At 45.7% G+C, this 22092-nt stretch overlaps 1 non-coding gene across 1 annotated transcript; it reads left to right on the top strand.

The window, feature by feature from the left end:
* Positions 1-21815: 21815 nt before the first annotated feature.
* Positions 21816-21889, top strand: trnan-guu (transfer RNA asparagine (anticodon GUU)). Its single transcript has one exon. It is a non-coding gene; the product is annotated as a tRNA-Asn (tRNA).
* Positions 21890-22092: the final 203 nt, after the last annotated feature.

Genomic DNA, 22092 nt, shown 5'->3' with positions numbered 1-22092 from the left:
TTTGCATGGATAAAAATAAACCCTACAGCTGGATTGCAGGTCGATGCAAACGCGACATTCTGGAATTATTATTAAAAACCAGCCGATGTCAGAATCCGTGATTGCACTCGTTTTATTTTTTTTTCTTTCAGAACCAGTCAAGCAGTCGACCAATCACGCGCGCCGGTCGGTCGAACGCGTCCGATGCAGTCGTTCACGGCACTCATGGGAAATCATCATCAGAGCTTTTTATTTATGATCAGCAATCCTGTGATGCGTGGACGGAGAGGAAACGTCTCCGCGGCTCAATGATGAGTCGCCGCCGGTCGCCATTTCTTCATTTTTCTGCCATGTCTGTCTTTTCTTTTCTTTTTTTTGTCCTGCAATGCCTCCCGTTTTCCTTTTTGCTCTAATTACTGACTTAGCAAACTGTGTCAGCGAGCCGAAATAGTTTTGATGAGGGGGTCCGGCTGCGTTTGCATCTGTAATTTGATGTATTCCATCGGGGACACATAAAACCAGACGCACCAGAGGGGACGAGGCCACATCAGAGCGTCGGGGTCGGCCAGGGTTATTATTAGCCCCCCCGTCACACTCGTTCGGTGGCGGCCGCGTCATTTTGGTAAGCCGCTGATTGAAATTGATCCAGCTTGGTTGAGCCGGCGATCGCTGCCAGAGAAATCCAGAGAAGGCCCGATTCGGCGTTCCGGGATCCGACTCGTCGACACGCGTGATGAGTTCACGTCGACAAACGGTTACAAAGCACAATTTAAAACGCTGGTATTGATTTAGCATTTTATTTGTTCATACTGTCATTAGCGACTGAGCTAGCAAGGCCAATCTTGTTAGCTTGGAGGGCTTTGCTCCACAAGGACACCAAAGAGTTAACAGAGACAAATCCAGCTTGCTTGGCTAATGTTAGCATATTCCAGCTAGCTAATGTTTTAACATTTAGCTTGCAGCTAATTTATGGATTCAGTTAGCCTCCTCCAAAAGTAATCGGGTCCACAGTGGAGGTCCACCAGCTGCAGCTGCGTGGATGGTGGCGACGACGGCTGATGACTCTGCTGGGACTCATGCAACAATGGCATTGGTGAGTTTTAACAGACTGGGCTGGAAATAGGACGTTAAAAATAGAATTATATAAAAGAAAACACACAAGCGTTAGCCAACGATGAGATCACGCCAAATTTTAAGACTTTAAGTTTTATTACTGAAGACAAATTCCTTTACTTTCCGGCGCAGGTGAAGGCGAGTCCAGTCAAGTGAGCTTCATGCAGGTCACTGCTGTATGGATTAGCGTCTCAACTCAACGTTACGCAACAACGTCAAGTCTTTAGTCGGCCTTGTAATCTAGCAGCCACCTTATATAACAGTTCATTAGCTCTGCACACTCCCTGTGCTTCACTTCTACACACCTATATTTAGATTTATAACAGCATAAAGCCAATAAATACAGCTAATATTTAGATGCACTTGAACAGAAGTGACCCAGCTACTTGTATTTTCATTGCGTCAGACGCCAAATTTACACTTGCGAATTATCGTGTTTGAATCTTATCGGGAGTTTTAGTTCCTGGCTGCGCTCTTATTTTGCCTGCTTTTATTTTGGAGGGGTGCAGATACAGTTTATTCTATTTCTGTCACAGAGACGCTGATGCATTCAGCTAAACTATGATTGGAAATTAAGTTTTGATGCTCCGGGACTTCCACACACACACACACACACACACACACACACACACACACACACACACACACACACACACACACACACACGCTGATGCTTTTATATTGACACTTTTCATCATGAAAACATCCATATTGGCCGAGCATCGCCGGTATCTGAGCTCTCTATCTTTTGTGTGTGTGTGTGTGTGTGTGTGTGTGTGTGTGTGTGTGTTTATAACCCAGGAGGGGACAGAACACGCCTCAGGGCTGCAGTGCAGGAGATTTCATAAAAATAAATCCCATTTGATCATTTGAATTGGAACAAGCTTTAACGGCTCCGGCCCAGGTTTGGGGTCCGGGGTCGGCCTTTGACTGCCTGCGTTAAAAAAAAAACAAAAAAAAAACGTCTGGCGCGCAGCGAGCTCGTAAAAGAATTTGCAGTAGGAGAGATTAGCACGGTTTTGATGGGGAAATTCAAACCAGGTGATGTGTTTCCCACTAATGGGTGTTGGGGGGGGCTCCTGGGGGTGTCCATGTGGATCCGATTGTGAGTTTTTACTTAACACTCGACATAAATGGTTTAGTTTCACTCATTATCCTTTTTTAAATGACAGTTATTTACCAGTCAATAATCACATTCAGCCGGACCCCCCCACCCCCCCACAAAGCATCGGTAGCTAATCCTCCTACTGGACGCCACCCTCCTCCTGTACACATGAAAGTTTCAGCTAAGTGGTCCACTTCCTCCCAGCGCCTTGATCCATTTAACTGCCCATCCCTGCCTTAAGAGGATACTGAGACGAAAGCCTTAAATCCCCCCCAGGTGGAGTGGGGGTGGGGGTGGGGGTGGGGCTCGACCCCCAGGAGCAGCAGGAGCAAGGAACTGCATAACGAAGCCCCCAGCGTTCGCCCGTTTTTAAATATTCATGAGGACGGACGGAAACACGTGACGATCCGGATGGAGGTCGGCGCTCGAAACGGAGCAGTTTTTTTTTTAACATATCGGGCTCAGAAACATCTGGATGTGGAGCAAATAATAGTTTCAAACTAAATGGAACGCCCAGAGAAACACTGGAGGACACTGGGAAATCCTGAGACGCGGGAACAGGAAGTGTGTGAGAACATTCTGTACGATAAAGAGGATTTTTTTTTTGTAATGAGAGACATTTTTTCCCTCACCGAACGTAAATCAGTGAACTTCCACCCGTCAGTCTCCTGCCATTTAAATGACGATCATTTATTCATTATATTACTGTCAGTTATTATTAAATACAGCTGGGAGAACCTGGCAAAGCTGTGAAATGACTATAAATCCATTCAAAGCGCTTCTCCATCATTCTGTGATGAGGATGACCTTGAAAAAGGAATTAAAAACGAATTAAATACGGCGTTAAAAAGGTCTTGACTCTCTTTTTTTGTGTTTGGAAATAAAGTTTAGTGTAATATCTGTGACCTCTGTAAATTCAGCGCTGATGCCACGTAAATTTTTCGACTCTTAATAAACGTTAAAAAGACAAATCAGGAACATACAACGACCCGTTTTCTCTGCACGAATCAAACTTCGCCTGGAGTCGTCACGACGATTGGCTCCCGCCTGCCCTTTGGCCTGAGCTGGGAGCGCTCTGATTGGCCGGCTGCGGTGACAATGTGCTGACTGTGTGTCTGTGAGGCCACCGGACGGATGCCTGGTCAGCACGTCTGTGGACACACACACACACACACAAACACACACACACACGCTTCAAAGAACACGCTTGAAACGCGGCGTGAAGAAGAAACCGTCAAGACGAGCGCCCCCCCCCATCTTGCTCGCCGGACGGCTCATTATTTATTCAGCGGCATGGTCACATGACACAGATGCATTCTGGGCGAAACTGAAAGACCTAATCCACAATGGCATGACAGAAGAGAAAATAGCAAGCAAAGCAGCCCCCCCCCTGCTCCACCAGGCCCCCTCCCCATCCTGAATTGACACCTATGACAGCGGCACAATGAAGAGGTCAAGCCACGCCCCCCGCCAGTCCACCCAATTAGGTCTTAAAAGTCAAACTCTGTTCAGGTTTGCATGAAGGGGGGGTTTGAAATGCTCCAACAAGGTGGGGCGAGGTTAGCTCGTAGCCGCTACATGCTAAGGTAAAGTGGGCGTGGCCTCACTCCATAATGAACGGCACGGATGGGAATCTATTATTTACATTTAAATTAATCCCTGCTTTCACTGGATTAAAGGAATATTCCAATTATCTACCGCCGCACCTCCAAAATACATTTCCCATAATGCAACGCTGCAGCGCTTTCCTTTCATCACGTTAAACATCCTTTCACATCTAATTATACACCTAATTATCTACGCCAGCTGAAACCCAATCCTGTGACATCACAATGATGTAAACCCACCAACTTTTTTAACATGCGGCGTCAGGCCGGATTGAGAAAATGGGACGGTCACCGCGGAAACGTGACGATGAAATCGCGACAGACGCGTTTGCGTGGATACAAAAATACTTCATTTGGGTCCTTCGGGCTCCTGTAATTACAATGATTAGCATAATGAGCCCCCATATTGAAAAGTCACAGTTCAGTCGCCCCGTCGCCTCCTCCCCGACACACACACACACACACACACACACACACACACACACACACACACACACACACACACGCAGATAATGAGAATTAATCAGGAAGCGTCAGCGATCAGATGCCTCCTAACGACGGCCCAGCTAATTGCATCAATGGGCTTTTTGCTCGCTCAGCAGTTTGAAATACACGACTCCTGTGATTGGTCGGCTCTCCCATCGTAATGACAACGTCCCCGACCGACGCCGTGTGCACGGAAGATAACGGCGAGCGTGTTGAATAACCACGAGTCCAATTACTTCCTGTGGATGTAATCAGCTGTTAGCTCACGTGTCAATAGCAGCATCGCGGCGGGGGGCGGTGGGGGCTGAAAGCTTTATTAGTCCTATCGGCGATAACGACGCGATGGTGATGTTTAACGTCCAAAGATAAATTAGCAAATGTGTATTTGTCCAACTATAATTACAGGAAACGCTAGCTAAACTAGGTCATTAGCCATTCATTTTACCCACAAAGCGCAAAAAGATTTAACATCGCGATATTTGAAATACGAGTACATTTTTGAAAAAAGGTTTTTGACTCGAAATTTTAAAAAATATAGGCATCAACAAGCGCGATTCATGAAACGTCATGGCAACTGTCGACCATGCCCTCCGGTGAAAGGGGCGTGACCTTTTCAAAGCTTTATTTCCGTTGTATGAAATGAAGACCTCCTCGCTGCTCGGATGGAGGTGCAGGTGGATTGTGGGTAATTGTGGAGGGTCCTTGAACTGTTGGGTAATTACGAGCAGGAATGCTCACAGCTGAGAGCGCAGAAAGAGAGAGATGACGTGTTGGCATGGCAACCACAAAGGTGTTAATTATTTTCTTCCTTTCAAGGCGAGGGAGGAAGCCCCCCTTCAAAGGGGAGAGACACCTGTGAGACCCCCCCCCTCCCTAGTTTTCCTTCAAATCATCAGGAATAAGGAACTGAAGTCTTTTCTTGCGTCCTGATTGGTTGTTGGGTTGACCTGTGAAGGTGAATGTAGAAGGGGGGGTGAGGGATGGGGGGGAACCTGTGTCAACGTTAGCTTGTGATTCTGCCTGTATGCTAATGAAGGTTTTATCTTCTCCATCTCAAACGTCTTGGGAAGTCGTTAACACCACAACATCACAAGACATTCCCGGGGGGCGCAGCACCCTGCCGGGGAACGCCGGCCCCCGTTCAGATCCCGTTTTGAAACAGATGAAGCCTCTGTGCTCCTGAACGCAACGCGTGTCGGGTTCCTGGTGGAGATGACGGCGTTAAAGACGTCTCGGTACGGGAAGGAGTCTTAATTTCCCTTTTATGTTTTTCTTCTTCAATTTGGAAAATAAGCAAAGAGTTGGAACATTCCAGTCATTCCGATCATGGACAGTTCATTATTCCAGTTCATTCAGTGACAGACGAGGGAATTAATAATAATAATTATAATAATAATATTACATATATATATTTAAAAATATATATACGTGTATACATAAACATTTTTTTTTAAACATATATATATATATATTTATATACATACGTACATATACTGTGTACATATATATGTGTATACAGTATATATATATATATATATACACACATATATAAATGTGATTAAATTTGAATAAAAATTAATACAAAATTTTATTTACAATTTGAAATTTGAGTTAATCCATGATTAATTTTAATATTATATTTTATATTAAATATTAATTAAATAGTAATTGTTTTCATAAAAAGTCAGCTGCAACTCAAACATGCAAGGACGTTAGCCCTCGATGACGTGATGCAAAATTTGTCTTTATTTTTATGTTTATTTGCACAAATTCCTAAAAGTGTATCGACACACTGATCATCTTATTTTTAAAATTTAGGTTTTGTTTGAAAACACAACTTTAATGTTTGTTTTTCACATCATCCTGGGCCAAAAAGAACAGGAAGTGAAAACTTGTACCATTTAAATTAAACAAAACAAACATTTGGACTTGAATGATTCTGTTTTTTCTCTCAGTTTCCTTCATTATAATAATAAATTCTTGAATGAGCAGAGAAGAAGGAACTCTTCCTCACGTGTGTGCATCCCATAATCAAACAGGATGTTTCCGGAACCTTTGTTTGCTCCATAGCAGCCTGATTGTTTTCGCTCTCCCTGTCATTTCTAATTTGAGTGACGGGCAAAGCATGCTGGGACGGCGTGTCCTCCCCCATTCTTCCTGCTCTTTAATTGGTTCGTCAACAGGACCCCTGCCTTTGTTTGTCCAAGACCCCTGAACACACACACACACACACACCCACATGCAAACACAAGCACACACACACACACGGCTCACACACTCCCTCACGCAAACACACCAAAACCAGGAGGGGCGACGCCCCCTTCCCTCTCAGCTGATTAGTGAACCACGATTATGGTTATCGCAAACTTTCCACCAAGGAGAAGAGAACACCTTGACTTTCACGAGGTGTGTGTGTTTGTCCTTAATCCACGCTGTGTTGGTGTGTAAATAATTCCCAACCAGAATTTTTCCATCCCAGTTTTCCATTTTGAACATGAAACCATCAAAACATTCCACCGCCGTCACTGGTTCCAGTAAAGACGGCCGGTTTGGTTTTAAGCTTTTATTTATGAAAATAATGTCAATACAGGCAACAGGCTTCCTGGTGTGTGTGTGTGTGTGTGTGTGTGTGTTTGTGTGTGTTAAAGTCACATCAAATGATGTTGATATGCAACACGAGTGCCAAAGAATTTTGTCCAACAAAGTCGGGAAAATTCCGAACACTTGTGGTCACATTGTCACCAGCACAATTCGAAGAACAGCTGATCGCAATCAGCTGATCAGCTGACTTGCGATGTTGTTGTCATGTCACGCATCGGTCAAGGTTGACGCGCAAAGCCACGTGAATTCCGATCTGTTTCCGATCTGGACGGCATACGGAAGTGTTTCGAATCCGATTTAAAAAGATCGAAACACAAAGTCCAGTCTGGTCACGCTTGCGTAGCCTCAAGGCAAATATAAATATATCCTTTCATGCTACGCTAATATGTGCGTCAGTGACAAGCTGACGCTCACATACCTGCGTGCGTCTGTTACGTTAGCATCGATTTGTCCACTAGGGGGCAGTGATTACGATACATTGGAAATATTTCTTGATCGTACCTACTTTGCTCCGCCCCCAGAACTCCAACTGTTTCGTCCATCTTTTCCGTATCCGAAAATTCTAAGAAAACTCGCAGAAATGCGTACAAAATAAACGCAGAGCGTTCCATTCCTAAAAAGCGAGATAAGTTAATCTCCTAGACGCGGAGTTTTCACGAGCGTTTGCTTATTTGCGATCTTTTCCCGCTCGCTTTCATCTCTTATCGGGACTCAGAGTTAACCCCTGATTACGGAGCGCTGTGACTTTCCGTTGTTTGACCACACTCAGGTCAACGCTCCAAGGTGACCTCCAGCTTGATCCGCCCCCCACCCCTCCTCTGACGTTTTCCCTGCTGGGAACTCTGCCACTTGTGACCCGGGTGGGTAAAGTAAAGGCTCTAAAACCGGACCAGGTCACATGAAGGCTTCAGAACAAAATGTCCAATCCAAAGGAATTTCGCCCTTTCTTCCGCGGGTGAAATGATTAACAGAAAATCCCTTTGATCCGGTGTCACCTGGCCACTTTCAGGAAGTGTTCACGCCTCGTGTTTACTGTAAGTCTCTGGAAAAACACCGTGGAAAAATACATGTTCAATATTTAAAATTCCTCCATGTTGACTTGCGAGTTCTGGCACACACCGGTCCGCTAAAGCCGGTCCGTAGCAACACAAACAGCATATCTGGGCTCAGGAAAAACAAAAAAAAAAGGTCAGGTGGCGGCGACGGCTGATGAAAATACTGGAGAGAGTAATCAAAATCATTCCAGAGCCAACGAGGTTTGACGAGAGCTGCAGCTGGGCTCTGTTCACACGTCGGCCCGACCGGCGTCAGAAACAGACGATTAATAGGAAAAACCGCCAAAGCCTCCGACTCAAGGTCGTCTGCAAAGGTCGTCCTTCAATCCACTTACAGAACTGATCACATGCCTTGGTTTAATCCCCTAAAATAATTTGTTTTATTGACATTTCTACTGACTGGATGATTTTTTTCTGGCTTGTAAGCCTTTCCATGCGGTTGACAAATGCTAGCATGCTAACGCTGCAGACCGTTACACGTAATTGTGTATGTAAATGCTATACGGGAACGTTAACATATGCTAGCTATCTCAATGACAATGACAGCTTGAGAAAAACTAAAGGTGACGCTTCATGAAGCTATCACCTGTCGTCAGTTAGCTTTATTAGCATACAGGCGTTTTGCATTTTGCCATTTCTGATGTCACCGACTGGGTTGTAAAAACGGTTTGCACATTTTGAAATGCAAAAGAACTGAGGTGATATCCTCCTGCAGGTGATATTTAAACGATGAGGTCGTGCGTTTTCCAGGATCCCTTCAGGTGAATGACTGAACGCTACGCTAAACCCCGTTAGCTCCTGTCGCCTCGGGGAGAAGCCCAGATGCTCATCAAAGAGATAACACAAGGGATGTGTCCTCGTCCGCACGCCTGCACCTGTGTGTGCGCCAGCGTGTCCCTGTGAGGTCACGAGCCAGGGTGCAAACCAAACCCGTTCCCCTCCCGCGTCTGCCTCGCCATCAAAGCCTCCGCCGCGCCACCGCGCCGTTTGATGCTCCGGCACAATGGAGCCTGTTGAGGTTTTGATTTCTTCGTCCATTCAGGAGACGGGGGGAGGCCAGGCCTCCCCCCGTCTCCTGGTCCTGTGAACAAGGGGAGGCAGGACCCTGGAAGCCCTCCTCCTCATCCTCGTCTTCCTCCTCATCTGAAGCTAAAGCTAGCTGTTCTTTCTTGATGAATGGATCCATCAGAAATGCTGCAAAGCTATTTTTGCTAATAAAAACAAAGCGGTGGCCGCATTTTTGTGCTTTTTTAAAAATTAAAATCAGTGTGTGGTGTGTGTGTGTGTGTGTGTGTGTGTGTGTGTGTGTATATATATATATATATATATATATATATATATATATATATAATGAAGCTCCTCGCGACGCATTAGCCTGAGCTAACGTCCAAGTTTGGATGCTGACATCCGATTAGGATCAGGATTACGCCACTTCCAGCTGAATAAAGACGTAGTAGGAATAAATATCACGCATTTAATCACATTTTTCGGAAAAAGCAGCTCTTTGAATTCTCGTTTGGGAGGAAAACATTAAAGCGCGTTTCTCGAAGTTTCTTGCTGAAGGAAGATGATTCACCCGCAATTTGACGCAAATTCCATTCTCGTCTTCCAGGAAGACGGTTGCGGGAATTAAAGCTGAAGTGATCATTTATGCCCCCCCACCCCTTCCTGATAAAGAGGCGGATTTGCATGGTGAATTAATTTGACTTGGGTGAATGGCAACTGGAAAGTCCAGTTAGATAATTCCCCTTAAGTATAATTAGCTCTTGAAATATTATTCATATGCTTCGTTCTGTTCCACTGCACCTTCATTTCCCACCCAGATTCAATTAATGTTCAATGAAATTACTGAGTGAATACATCAGAGAAATGGTGGCACAATGGAGCGAAGCCTTCCCACCAAACCCAGACGCATTTCTCTCTTTCTTTTCCCATTTTATGAATCACACTTTTTAGTTTCTGATGCGCGAGGATGATGTCACGATGCAAAAAGAGACACGCGCAACAAAAAAAGAGTCTTTTGTTTTCCTTCACCACCGATGACCTGAACTGCCCTCGCGCTGGTGTTATTTGTTTAAAGCCTCAAAATGCGTCTCTTCATGTCTAATGGGAATAAAATATAATAGCGGCTCCTTCATCGAATGGTTACAGAGCAAAACCTGTAGTGTTAGCAGCTAATGCTAACTGATCTCAGCTCCTCCGTGCTAAGGACGACGTGACTTTCCACCATGTTTCACCGCTTTGATTTCAATCTCCCATTTTTGGTTTTCCAAACGTACCTGGTGGGACGTCTCTGGCACCAACTGAGCTAAGCTAGTTTAGCAGGAGGTGTAGCTTTGGGTGGCTAACCTGACAGCAGGGGTGTCCCATCGGAGACTCCCACAAAAAAGTCTAGAGGAACTTCTTCTTCTTGGGTTCTTGTTAGTGGTTTACAACCGGGTTTTGGAATCAAGACCCCCTGCTGAGCGGAACGCAGGATTAAAACTATTAAATATCACTTCAATCACATAGTTCCTGTGGACAAAGCCGTGTGTGTGTGCGTGTGTGTGTGTGTGTGTGTGTGTGTGTGTGTGTGTGTGTGTGTGTGTGTGAAATCCAACACAAGTCCGACACTGTTAACCTTCAGTGCCCCTCTGCCATCCTCGGTGTGAACACACGTGACAGAACATAGCAACACCTCTTTCCCCTCTTCCAAAACACACACACACACACACACACACACACACACACACACATATACACATACACATACACACATACACACACACACACATACACACACAAAGAGTCAGGTGCTGTCATTCAAGGGTTGACGGGTTCACATTCATAAGGTGTGAACGTCCCGACTGATTTTAGTAGAAGTCGACTCGTTTCTTCATGCGTCTCCTTACTGGCGTGTTCAGATACGTGCAGCCCTCTACATACATGTGAATTACCAACATGTGCTCCCCCCCATTAGGGTGTCAAACCCATCACCCTCGGTCTGCATGTGATGTGAACAATGAGAGCTAGTCAAGTCAAGCATCATCTGAGCATCACCCAGACAACGGTTTCCCGTCAGACAGACCGTACAGGCGCATTCCATTTCGTGTCATGGCTATATTAAGCAGGCGAGGGTCATATGTGCTGCCTTCCTTAGATTAACCACGTTTCCACACATTTAAAGCAGAAAACTTCCCCAAAGAGCCATTGCACCACAGGAACCAGGACGACACCGACGTCTGAAGACTTTACTGTAGCCCTTAAAAAAGTATGGCTCACGTAGCTAAACCCAGCACAGGAAATTGGTTGGGGTTGGATTCTCTTTTCTGATTCTGATTTATTTCAGAAGTCGTTACTACCCCCAAAAAATGTAGACTGTTGCACAATAAAAGGACTTGCATCCACATTGCTTAGCCTAGCCTATCTCAATTGTTTCCTGGAATTCAAAATGTGACGCAGTTTCGGAGTTTTCCTCTCACCTGAGGCCGGTCTGTTGTAGGCTTTGGCTGATTTGAGCAGATGTGTGATTAAAGTGAAATTAACCACGTTGAAAGCTGAGCGTTCCGTCTGACGCTCATCAGGCAGCTTATTAAAAGTTTTTATTTAGCCTGAAGTCTGCTCGTAAAATTCCTAATGACAAACTCTTTGATTCCAACCTGTATTTAATGAGCCTCTCAAAACCTGCTAACGCGCTTCTGTCTTTGTTGTATGGTATGCAATGAGCTGTGACAGGTGTAGTATTATAGTAGTATTTGTCTGAGGTAAGCTATGGCGGCTACATAACATGTTAGCTTATATAACAATATGAAGTCTGCATACGTCATTGTAAAATCTGAATTTAAAGTAACCCATTAAACTACAGTATAATTTGGTGCGGTTTGGGCACGGCGCTAACGCCTGCTTCATTAGCAGGTATGTCAAGCTAATGCTACCGCTGGTGAGCACTCTGCTACCAAAACTAACAATACAAGAGTTCTTTGTTCTGAAGAAACATTTTTTACGGCATAAGCATTTGCTAAGATGGTCACACGTCCACCTGAACAGGTGAGGCGAATCGAGACGATTCCTGCACAGGTGCGCTAGGAGACAGACGTGTTTTTGACACCCCGGAGCGACTCATTTCTCTGCCCTGAAATGTCACCTTAATCTGATTTCAGCCGAGGTAAACCACCCGTAAAACTTAACTACAATGGAAATCTGTCATTACAAAACGAACGTTAGCGAGGATACGACGGACACCTCTTTATTATAGGTAGTAATCCACTGTTTAGGTGTTGACCACAAATCGAAAATGACTTTTAGTATTGATTTGTCAACAGATATGTTCAAAGGAGACACTTGTCGGCACTGGTTCAATGTCAGCCAGCAGCTGTGACCCACCTACAATGCTCAACAAGATGCCTGCATCAATGCTAGGCCACTAAACACAAACCATCCCCCCATCAACATTAACCTATAGCCTCGTCTCGCAGCTATCGCTAACCCCTTGCGACGGGAGGTGTGAACAATCATGGAGCAATGCCAAGCATCCCGAGCACCGCTATGGGGGAGACGGTATGCTGCTTTGGCATACTCTCGCTATCTCCCACAGCCTCGAGGGATGATACTCACGCGCTAAAGCACGAAATGTACCAGAGGAAAGACACACCAGAACGGGGAGGGAGGCGAGAAGCAGTGTTTACCAATGGGAATTGTAAAGGAGGTCTGAAGCACAGTCTCAAGGACACCCTGACATCACGCCGGATCGTCGCCCTTTGGTTGACGCCACGCCACGCCCCGATCGGCCCTCGCAAGAAACTTCCATTGCAGACGAATGTCCACTGGAGCTCTGTTGATTGTCAATATGACATGGACCACATTCTGATGTGGCAACAAAGCCATCAGGGAGTTCGCACAGGTTACGATAACTCCTGAACCGACCCATAATACTACTTGTTTATCAAATTATGCATAGACATAAAGCGGAAAATTTAAGTGCGGTACTCGTGTTGCCTCCAAATTGCTTACAAAACAATTCATTGAGCTTAGTCAGGAGGGTTCCGATGCTTATTCGGGTGTGAAAGAGTCATCTTCGTTTCATGTTCCGATGCCATCGACAGGTTCCTTTGTTCCCCTAAAATGTTGTGAATTCGTTGGACTTTTCTGTTGCATTTGTCTTCAAATTTCCTCCCTTAATCTGTTTTCCCTCCTTTTAGACTGTTAGTGACTTTCACCTGTGTCCAATCCTCACCTGTTTCCCAATCTGGTCTCTACTTCCTGTTTCTCTCTCTGGGTTGCCAAGTCCTGACGGAAATTTACCAAACATCTCCTCTTATATTTTTGTTTTTATTGCTGTTTTTTGTCTTTTTCTTGAATTTTTGTCTTCACGGTCAACAACATGTTCTTTTGCAAGAAAATATGAAGGTATTTTCCACTTCAAACACTTTAACCAATGATTTGGTTGTCATAATTTTTAGCAAACCATCCTTTCAGCAGATGAAGTTTACCAGGTTCTCATGGAATCAATGGAATTCTTGTAAGTTTTAATCAACTCATAGTTCAGCATTGACACATCGGTTACGAAATATTCACACAAAATCAACCAAATGATTTTTATCCTGGATGTGAACACACATGGCGACCGAAATTAACCAAAAAGTCTGACTCGGGAGCCGTTTTTCAAGACTCATCCATTCACCCAGAATGAGTCCATCTTCAGTCCTGTCCTTTAGTATTAACAGGAATTCTGCTCTGAGTCACGTTTGTTCAACTTTTCAGATCACAAGATGTCACAAGATTCATGACATCACATAAGACACTCCGTTTATTCTACTTTGAGTCTTACTTGAGCTGAAGTGGGCTGTCATTGCTCCCAGGTGTGAATGCCAATAATGAGTGTGCAGGGTGTGCACAGCTAACATTCCCTGGTTAAACAAAGTGCAGATACTAAATCCATAAGGTGGAGAGAAGTTGGCCCAAGGAGTGTCCTGACTCCCAGGGATATCCCTGCCTTGTGTTGGTTCTGAGCTCGGTAAACATACAGTAGGGAAGCTGTGACTCATCAACTGTAACAATATTTGCTTCACCAACAATGACTCATATCAGCGCTGAAGGAAAAGCGCCAATGTTTTGTAAAAACTCGATCGGATCAGCTTTTCAATCCAAATGTCAACAGGATATTTGGATATCTGAAGGTGGATGTTACCGGAGCACACGCCCGGAGGCTTCCACGGAATCCGAAAGGACAGGGCGCTGTCAGGAGCAGCCGTAGCTACCAGCAGTAGCTCGTCTGCATCGGCTTCCATTATTCATGCCCTACTCGAGCGTTTCAGTCCTCACCTGCTCACCTTACATTCATTCACTGAAACACGACATCGGGATCGGGGAGGGTGTCCAGCCTGGAAGCCAAACTTATTCTCACTGCAATGAGAGGTTTTGGTCAACTTAAACATGACGGGGAAGTGGAAGTGGGTTGGGTGTCTGAGTATCGCTGAATGTTCTTAACGTGAAAGTAAAATCTGCTGTCAGACGTTAACTTTTTATTATTTTTGAAGCAGCTCTTCGGAGCACTGATCCAAGTATTCCACCCATTGGATGGCCTGAGTGGCATCTTCATTTCCTGTTGGGATCACGGTGACTTTAAGTGGGCGGGAGATCCAACTACTTATCTAACTTGAACCAAGTTGGACAAAATTGATTGAAACCCAATATACTAAAGTTTCAACACAGGTTTCTGAGACTGTTCAAGTAACCGTGGTAACGTTGGTGCCCCTTCCCTCTCCTCGCACACAACGTTCCTATCAGGTGTCTTCCTTTCTAAACAAATGTTCCCGCTTTTTCTTTGTGAACGCCGACACCTTTTGCCCTTTCATTGTGTGCCAAACACACCAGCTAGTGTCCGACTGGCGCAAACTTCGCGTCTCTCTCCTGAACGAGCTGACGCCTTCGGGGCAGCACTCCACGATCGTGGGATATTGGAAATTTTTACGGTGAGAAACACGATCGGAGCGTTTACCCTCGAATCCTAGGCAGGCCCATACCTGTAGGTGTGTGTGAACAACACCCACATACACACACACACACACACACACATACACATACACATACACATGTTCAGTCCATGTAACGCCTTGTGGCGTTAGCCCTGCTTGCTGAGTCATTGCACATCTCTTATGCAACCTGGGGTCGTTAAACACTTTTTCTTTCCTTTCGCACTGCGGGGTTTGTGCGATCGCTATGCAATCCCACCGACTTGGATTGAGTCGCCAAACTGCAGAGCATTTCAATGTCACGGCTATATTTATCCACGCCCGGCACACTGCGTGTATGTTTGTCCCTGTTGAGAAGTAGGTCTGGAATGCCACCAATGCGAACCAAAACTAGGCCAAGCGCAGATGGAGCCACTGATTTAGAGGTGTGTCAATACGCGACAGTGAGCGATTGTGTTGCATAAAAGAGGTTGCATCCATAGGTCCAGATTGGGACCTAAACAGCGCTGTCATTGGCTGGAATCAGAGGTGGGGTGGAATGAACTTCAAGCAGTGGAGTTGAATAATGACTGAAAATGTTTGCATTTGAATTTTGCAGATAACACTATAATGGTTTTCTTGGTGTCTCTCCAGGTTGTAGCCTAACCCCATTGAGTTAGCGTTAGCCTCAGACTATGAACAGACTATGAGAACTCACACGAACATCTTGTGAGCTCACATCGTGATTCACGTGGCGCTCCAGTGAAAGTCTGAACACTTAGTCAACAGTTTATTTCTGAATGCCTTTCACGCCTCGATCGGATTCTGAAAGTCTTCATCGCAAACAGATTGTGCGACGGCGCCGCGAGGAAGACCCTTTTCACCGACGCGTGTTTCTTTACATTAGGCGGTAGGTAGCGTGTTAGCAAGCAAGCCTTCTGAGAGCAAAGAAAGCTTGATGTTTAACCCAACAGCACTGAAGTCTCGGGACTCTCAACCAGTTCGTCAGGACTCGTCAAGACAGTTAATCAACCGCCGCCACCACCATGATCACCACCAGTATCTGGAGCTCATGGGGTGGGATTTACCTCCCTGCAGATGCTCTTCAACTATAATCTCCCTTAAGAGTCTAAGCTCCTGAAACTGTCTAATTAGTGGAAATAATCTATATAGTTAATTTTACTCTTTTTGCTTGTTTTAAAACGTGATCAAATCACACATGGGGCTAACAGGAAGTAGCATAGGTTAACCCAAGGGCTGGGCTAATGGTGTTTTCATGCCTTCACCATCACAGATATTTCCCCAATCAAATCAAACGAGCATCAGGAGAAACTTAACACGACGGCGCTATCAGAGCAGACAGCATGATTATCTCGTAGAAGAATGAATGAATCGTACTTCAACTTTTAATCCTTCCCACCCAGCCTCTTTCAATCCCACTGCCTCTTACGGTTGGGTCTGTTTCCTGCTGAGTGGCTCCATCCCTTCATCCTTCTGACCCATTTATCTGCAGGACTCTGCCCAGGTAAATCTGCGCTGATATCATTATCTTCCCATTAAACCCCCCTGGTCTAACCAGGGCAGATAAATCTAGGCCAAGCAAACCCTCCTTCGTCTCCATTGAGGAGATGGAGGTAAAAAAATAAAATAAAATTGGAATTGGATCCATCCCAGGAGCGTAACAAAGCATTACAATGTGAAGCGAGTTAAATGGGAAGCTCACGCTTCAACAGTTTCAGGTTAAATTTATTTGGATAAGACGATTACAGTTTACAGTTCAGAAACCCTCTTTTTTTTTTTTTCCTGCAAACGCGGACTGTAAAGATCTGCGTTGGCCGTTGGTACCAATAACACGCATTTATGACACAATTGAATTTACTGAGCGTGGATGGTAAAATGGAGCGGCCATCTGTCATGTTGCATTTCCTCTGCAATCGCAAGCTTGCCTGTAATGTTATTTGCCCTGTGCTATCTTTATGAAAAGCAAATATGGCGCTGGGGTATTATTTGAATGCTAACTGCGAGGCTGCAGCGTTCGGGTTCTCACGGTAACCCGTGCATCTGTGTATTCCGTCTGTATCCCAACCTGTCTTGATATTCTTTGACTTCTAGGTCCCAACGTTACGTGCGCTTGTTCGAGGCTCCTACGTGGTCGTCTATTAGCGTTGAAGCTAAATATTCCTGCAACCAAGATCAACAGAAGACGCTGGCCAGGCCAAGGAGACAGCGGTGGCCACTCCTCTTCCTTTCTCCTGGTCTTTTCTGTCTGCACTCTCTCGTGTGTGTGTGTGTGTGTGTGAGTGTGTGTGTGTGTGTGTGATGAGTGTGTGAAGACGAAGCCAGACGACCAATTATGGCGAGAGCAAGATGGAGCAACGCTGTAAACATCGTAGTAAAGAGCACACAGCCCACTGTCTGGAAAGACCGGTGGTGGTGGAAGAGATGGAGACGGTGGAGGAAAAAATTAGGGAGACATAAAAAGAGAAGGAGATTGAGAAAGTGGGATAAAAAAAAGGAGAAGAAGGGGAAAAAAAGAACACATGACCAAACAGAAGACACATTTCTGGTGTTCCTCTGCCTGGAGCGTTTCCTCGAAAGGCTGGGAAGAATTCTTTATTCCCATGGTCGACCAGCACTTCATGAAGGCATCATTTAAAGCTTCAAGGGCGGAGTCGCTGTAGTCAGCGCGAGGATGGCGTCGTCTGCGTAGAACCGATTTTTCTTTAACGACATCTTTTGACACACGTCTACGATGATAAATTTCAAACGCTGCGACGGTTACCGTTTGGGAATAGCTTTCAGCTGCAGTTTTTACAAAAGAAGGGGCTAATGCTAATCTAGAAGCTAAATGTGCTACCGGATGTGTTTTCTGCTAGCTCATCCAGATGTTCAGATGCTAACACTGGGATTTCATTCAAACTCCAATTTTAGCATGCTAACAAAGAGACATTAACCAAGTATGAATAAGAACACTCACTATCTTGTGTGCTAAAATGCTAAGTTGGGCTAACTGGCACAAGGGAAATGGACTTGTAGCACTCAGCCAATCGTGAGCTGACTGATTTGAATCTGAACCAATCAGGGACGGTCCTAACACCTCTTCTCTCTCCAGTCAGAACGTCCCAGGGGGGGCGGGGGGAGGAAGAGGAGAGTCAAGAGAAATCACCTGGAATCTTGTTAGGTTCGATAACTTCGAGCAGTGTGCCGTCCAGATCCCGGGGGACCCACCTGGGCTCGGATTAGTTAACCCTGCGTCACCCGGGGCGCTGCCGGGGCCTCCTCCCTGCAGCGTAAGCTCTTAATGACTTCACCTCCTCCCCCCTCCCTCCCTTCCTCCCTCCTCATCTCTCCATTCATGTCATGCACCTTTGCTTTAGCTTACACCTCATTTTCTCTCTTATCTCTTCATTTCATACATTTCATTCGCTCTCCTCTCCGTCAGCATCTCTCCACATCCTCCCCATCCTTGTCTTTTCCTCTCCATCCCCAACCCCCCCCTTCCCCACTTCCCAGCATATGTTCTCCTGGATTAAGGCCTTTCTTGTTCGCCAATTAAAGAGACTAATAGAGATAAAGAAGGGAATTTTTTTTTTTAATTAAGCTTCCATCCACAGCTACACCAGGTCACATGACTGCTACAGGGAAAGGGTTAATTCTGCCACGCTCTTATTTTAATCCGTTCAACATTACATAAAGTTGGATTTGCCGCCCGATTTTCAGTTACAGCGTAAAACAAACAAATAGGGAACCAAAGAGCGACGCCAGTTTGTCCATCTCACTGATTTACCGACTTTCAAATCTGGCAATAAAAGAGAATGGATGGTAATTTTATTTTCCATAATTTTCGACTGAGTTTTCCTGGAATGAAACATGCAAAATGATCCTAATTATAGGGAGTGTGGGGGGGTGGGGGAGACAATGTTCAATTTATACGCAACCAAATTCAAATTAAGTGGCAGCAAAACTTTGAGGCTCCAGCAGGTCAGGTGGCCAAAAAAAAAAAAAAAGAAGATCCCGAAACTCAACATCTGAGATCAATAAAGTCTTCAACCAACAAGAATAATGTGCAGATGTTTAATTAGAGGTAAGACGAGAGGATCAATCCACTCCCATGTTTGGATGGATGAATATTATCCTAGCTTAGCTTAGCTTAACGCAAAATAAACTTCCTGAATTGCCACAAAAACATTGGCGACGTTTCCAACTTAGGTTGGTTTGAACAAAACGTGCTAAACAGTAGCTCGCATTTGCAAACGTGGACACGCTAGCTAGCCTTTAGCTAGCTAGCCTTGTCTAGCATAGCATGAGGAAAGCGAGGTTTCCCGTTTTCGCTCTACATTCAAGACTAATTCGGATCCGGGGGGGGGAGGTTAGTGTAGCTAAGACTGTACGGAAACAATGAAGAAGACTCTTCGTCGCCCCCTTGTGGGCGCCTCAACACCAACGTGAAAGACGCATGGTTGCCCACGTCCTTTTAAAATAGAAATAAATAAAATAAACCACCTATTTTTGCGGTGAACTTCCCTTCCTGCCCTTCGTAGATGAACCCCCTCAGAAATACCCCTCACATGATACCCATATAGGGTAGCAGGATGGTCCCGGGGGGGGGGGGAGAGAAGTAAGCTGTTGTTACTGTATCTGCCCAAGTCTGGTCTGCATGTGTACATCTGGGGGGGTGTTTGAGCGATGGGGGGGGGGCAGCTTGTCTATTTAGGGGAAAGAAATTATCCGACACTCCCCTTGGGAAGAGGAAAGACTCGCTAAATACACGCTAGGAATTCTAAGAAGACGTAAGCCTGAATAAAACCAGCTACATGTGGTTCCTTCTCTTTCTCCCCAGGGTAATACCCGTCCCCTCAGTCACCCAGTTTTCTCTTGGGGCTCCACGGCTGGATTAGCTCATCTTTCAGAAGACACTAAAAAAAACAACAACCCAAAAAACACGAACGCTGAGACGACGACAAAGAAAAAGAATTTTTTTTAAAAACCCCAGAAAGACGCTGTGATCCAATTTTCAGCTTTTTTCTCCTCGCCAGCGTTTTTCGCTCGGCGCCTGTTTAAACGGGCTCCCTGGAGATGACGGCGTCGTCGGGGTTTCTAATAACTCGCCATGTGTGTGTGTGTGTGTGTGTGTGTGTGTGTGCGGTCACGAGCAGTTTTTTTTTTGTTGCGTTACACATTATTCCCGGCTGATGAATGAAAAAAAAATTTCATGCTGACAAATCAGAGCGGAAAACCTCGGATGACTCTCGCTGAAAAAGTTGGCAGCGACATAAAGACGTCAGCGGTCGATGTTATCCCCCCCCCCCACTCTGGATCGACTCGTTACAGGCCTTGTCGGGGTCGCCTGAGGGTTCACCTTACCTTGACCCCAGTAAGTCCTAAAAGTTATGAGCACTGGAATTATAAGCAGATGAAATAGGATTGAAGCGTTCTAAGCTGGTCGATCGCAGAGACCCCCCCCCCCCACTGGAGATTAGAGGTTGATTATGATATCGAATCCTCTTTGTGTGTGTGTGTGTGTGTGTGTGTGTGTGTGTGTGTGTGTGTCGCGTTGTTGTGTGTAAACCTCCCCATACATGCGTGTCCATATGCGCCTGCATGGAGGTGGCTGGTGTTGGAATGTTTAACCCAACCGCCGCTCCAACCTGGCGTCAGGAAGGGGGGGGGTGGGGGGTGGGCGTTTACCCCGCCTCCCCCCCACTGGCGTCGGGGTCAGAAGTTCAGCAGGGCGCTAAGTAATGACCTTCAATCAGCGTTCATCACTCACTCACCGGGGGACGCATGGGTGAGTCCTGACGGCCCAGGTGAGGGGGAGGCGGGCTGGGATTAGAGCCCCTCCCCCACCGGTGGACCCCCATTAGATTAACATAATATGCTGATGACGCCATTGGTCGTTGAGGGTAATAACCGCCGCTAGAATCCTTTACGGCATCGGGATTCCAAGGTCGATTGGAGCGGCAGGGGGTGCACCACAGCTAACGCCGCCATATGCTAACCTGTTAGCCGCATGCTAACCTGTTAGCCATGCTTGTGTCAAACCTGAATGTCAGGAAAAGAGAAACATTTAGTTTTTGTGGAAACAAGCGTGGCGCCGGTGTTTAGCCGTAAACACCTAGCAAAGGTTGGTCAGACGCTAAACACGCGGCGAGCAGATGATCGACCCGGCGGGGGCTGGTAGGCGCTGACAGGCGCGTCACATGACACCTCAGGAGGCTAACAAGGCTAACAGGCAACACTGGTTAAATAGTGATTTTAATAATAAACCTGTCGTCGATCCCTGAGGCGGGACGAAATCCTCCCGTGCACGACGCCCCGTTATTTTCTAATCTTTTCGCCGTGTGCATGGTCGAGATTAAAGGGGAGATTATCTGCTGGATTTCCCTGGAAGTGTGTGATGAAATTTTTGATTTTTAACGCCGCGGTGCTATAATTCCAGCCTTTCTTTAAATTCCTTGAAACTAAGCCGTCACATCTTCACATTTCACACCCTTTAAATCATGATGGACGGTTTAAAATAAAGGATTAAAATCAACTGGAACTACGGGAGAATTCCATGCATTCTTAATCCGAGCCAAAATCCGGCCCCATCCTTAGCTAATGTAACTACTAACAGAGGTGAAACACCTTCCTTCTTCCCATTTCCAAACTGGTGCAGAAGAACTGGGAAGGTTCAACCAGTTCAAAGACGTCTTTGCTAATTTAAGAGGTGCAATTTTTGGACACCCAGAGATTCGGTTTGAGCGTCATTCCAAACTGTCCTCTCAGCTTCCAAAAGATCTAACGTCTCCACATGAGCCGACCCGTGTTGATAAAGTACTGACGTTAGCGAGGGGTCAGAGGTCAAGCCCCTGAGGGAAAGGTGAGGCTTCTGATCCCAGGAATGTTGTCACGTTGCCGTTCGGTTCTTTTCCATGTTAGATGGAACTAAAAAAAATGTGTCTCTGTGGCGCAATCGGTTAGCGCGTTCGGCTGTTAACCGAAAGGTTGGTGGTTCAAGCCCACCCAGGGACGTTGGAATTTTTGGAAATTTCATCTCTTTATCGTGGTTGTTTTCCGACTCTTCGTGTTGGACTTTGCCGATCATTGCTATCAAAACAGATTCCACACGATCCCTTTCCCTTCATAACCTCAGTTGGAATGAAGAACTCACTATTTCCTCTCCTCCTGGTTGCATCGGTGTGATTTTCCCATCATGCTAACTGTGAGGTCCCTCA

The sequence above is a fragment of the Antennarius striatus genome, chromosome 22, assembly GCF_040054535.1.
Source record: "Antennarius striatus isolate MH-2024 chromosome 22, ASM4005453v1, whole genome shotgun sequence".
Classification (NCBI taxonomy): Eukaryota; Metazoa; Chordata; class Actinopteri; order Lophiiformes; family Antennariidae; genus Antennarius; species Antennarius striatus.
Note: the sequence above shows the minus strand (reverse complement) of the source record. Positions and strands in the feature narration are given on the sequence as shown.